This window comes from Alnus glutinosa, chromosome 3 (genome assembly GCF_958979055.1).
Source record: "Alnus glutinosa chromosome 3, dhAlnGlut1.1, whole genome shotgun sequence".
In the NCBI taxonomy this organism is placed as follows: domain Eukaryota; kingdom Viridiplantae; phylum Streptophyta; class Magnoliopsida; order Fagales; family Betulaceae; genus Alnus; species Alnus glutinosa.
The window spans coordinates 22675788-22679139 of record NC_084888.1 but is presented as its reverse complement, the minus strand read 5'-3'; positions in this window follow the sequence as shown (position 1 = coordinate 22679139).

Below are 3352 nucleotides of genomic sequence, written 5' to 3'. Positions count from 1 at the left end.
TTACGTAATTTTAGCTGTCTTTTGAGCATCAAAACGCTTGAAAAATATCACCTATTAAAAAGGTGGCATGTGACATTTAAGAATGAGAAGTGTTCTACTTTCCAAAATTAGTTCTCAAATGATCCCCTAGGGCCATAAATAAATCCAAGGACCGAGTCGGTAGTATTTATCTTGATATATTTATATTTATAGGATAGATAGGTTACAAATCTAGCAAAGGCCCTGAATTAGACCGCTTAAATTTTGTCTGTTATATAATAATAAATTAAAAAAACTATGTCTGAATGGATCTTATCCTTTATTTAATGAAATTAATAAATAATTTAAATTTTTGTTTGTTGAGTAATAACTTTAAGTCTACAATAAAATACTGCTTGTAGAAATATGAGTGTGTCACCATCTCATAAAAATAAAAAAAAATAAATAAAAAAAATAAATAAATAAAAAAAGAAAAAAGAAAAAAGAAGAGCCAAAATTGTATTGATTTTACGAAGAAACGTCTTTGCAAAAGTGAAAACGAGGCATTGTGGGAGAGATTCTCTTTTACTGTCTCGACAATGTCACATTTTTAATAAGTGACATTTTTCAAGCATTTTTTATGCCTAAGATCCGTCAAAATTGCGAAATTTGAGAATATAATCCCAAGATTTCATCATAGAATTAATTCTCTCCATGGGCCGTGCCATTGATCCATCCCAGGAAAATAGATGATGGGTTCAAAGATTTTGGGGGTTATTTGAGTTGAATTGGACCTAATATGGGCTAAAACTCATCATAGTTTGAAGGTGGAGATGTTAGAAACTCTTCATCAGTTCTGTGAATGAAGTAATTGAAGTTGTAATGGCCATGCCTCTTGATGAGTGCTTGTTTGGTGTGCTACCACGAAGGTTGGGGTTCTTTAAGAAGATATTGAGTATCCTGGGTGAGGTGCAATTGCTTCTTAGGAAAAATTAAGCTCGACAATTTTGACACGACCCGCGAATCCAACACGAACATGACACGAATATATAAGGTTTGGGTTTATGCTATAACTCGTTTATGACCCGTTAATGACCTGCCAACCTGTTTATGACACGTTTATGACCCATCAACTCGTTTATAACATATTTATGACGTGTTAATGACATTTTTTTTTTTTATCAAATTAGCTAAACGGGTTGACACACCAACCCGAATTGCGAAGCCTAGGAAAAATGCAAAACTAGTCCATGTATTTATACTGATTTGTAATAAACATCTTTTGGTATGCAAAAATAATAAATAAGTTTCTACTATCAAATTTCGTCTAAAATCTAGACGAATTTCGTTAACCTGTCACGTTAGATCTAATTATATAGCTACATGTGTCGCTTATAATAAAAAAAATATAAATATATAAAACACAAAAAATTATAAATATATAAAAACTAAAACTATATATTTTTTTTTTTAAAAAAAATAATAATAAAGGTGGAAGAGGGGGTTGCTCGGCCATCTCCTTTGCACAAATGGCTACCCCCAACTTCGTATTGCAATGTGGGGTGGCTCAAATTACGAACTTCATATTGCAATGGGGGGTGGCTCAGATTGCGAACTTGCCACTGCTTGTGAGTCTCTTATTTTTTAAGAGAAATGCTACATGTACTAAAACTTTTACAAAAAGAACCTTACTAAGATAATGTAGAGCTTATTCATTGGTACTCGTAGCATTTCTTTTTATTAATTGTTTTGATCATCTCCAATGAATAAGTTCCACATCAGTTAGTAAGGCTCTCTTTGTAAAAGTTTAAGTACATGTAGCATTTCTCATCTTTGAACCCTTTCCAGACCTTCATAGGGTATGATGTTCATAGCATCCCTTTCAAATATATCTTTGCCATATATGAACCTCTCTATTCATCTTTGAAGAGCAGTGGAAGAGCGCCTTTTAGAATTGAACCGTGGCAAGGAAGGGTGCATTGTATGTTCCATTAATAACACTGTGTACGAATGAATCTGGATTGATTCTCTTGATCAACATTAGGATGATGTCCCTTGGTGTAACAGCCCCACTTGCTAGGGTTAGGTTTGTCAACTTATTCACTCGGAAACGCAAAGAATTATAAGGTTTACCAGAGTAGTTAACTAAATGTGATAATAAATGCATGATAAGACAAAATTAATTTAAAACTTCATGTAATGCAAAAACTTTTGGTAAAAATTTCTAAAATAATATCATAATTGTAATAAAGATTCATAAAACACTTACTAAAATAAAAACTTTATGCAGTTCAAATGGATTCAATAATTAGCCCGTCCCAATTCTGGCCTCCTAGCTCAACCTGGTTATCACCTGAAAACAAAAAGTAAAACCGAATGAGCGAAAAAGGTTCAATAAGTAAATCCTCAACCATGAAACAGTTGGGTTAAATTCATTTCTTTAAAACATTTTACTTAAAACGCTTTCTTCTTTTAAATTGCATTATATATATATATATATATATATATATATATATAATATATATATCGCGTACTAGGGTTGCCTTGTACTTACGACCAAAATAGCGACTATGGCTGCAGACCTGCCCATCCGCTAATTAATCAAGGTGCACTTAGTAGCATGATTGTCGATGGAATACCCCCTTTTGGCAAAGCTTCCTTTAGTGGTTGCGCCTCCATCTCAGTAGTAGTACTGAGCTGTGTTTTCTCTTAATTATTGTGGGCCAAAATTATCTCCTCCATACTCAGCTTATAAACTTTTCTCATCTTTTTTACTTCTCTTGATATCTTTAAGGCTCTTCAATCAAGTCAAGCTTGCCATCGAACCCCTAGACTCCAAGCCAGTCAGTTTGACTAGGAATGCCTGCGAACGGGTATAATCATGAATAAGAAGAGGCTTGTTCTAATGCGCACTATGGCTTCTAGGTGAGCCTTTGCTTTTTGGATTATCTTCTACCCAATGCCAGTTCTTTGGTTCCCATTGGGTTTACCTAATTTATAGGTAGACCCTGTGGCAGCAAGAAAAGGCGATCTTGTAGACCTATATGAGGGTTTTTTCATCTTCATACTTCTCATAATTATCACCTTCTAAAAATAATGCTTTCTCAATTTGGAGACTTTCAAAAAATAGTAATTTAACATATTTGGAAAGTATTTCACGGTGAGAACTTTCTAAAACAAATATCTTTCCAAAAACAAATTTTCATTTCTAAAGCTCTTTGGAATATTTTATGCAAGTAAGGTAAATTCGAAATGCCTAAATAAAAATAAAAAATTCTTTACATATACATATATATGGCGCTAAATACAATGGATGGAAATAGGGGTGTAAACGAGCTGAGCTACTTGTGAGCTTACTTGAGATCGACTCGAATAAACTCGACTCGTACTCGAA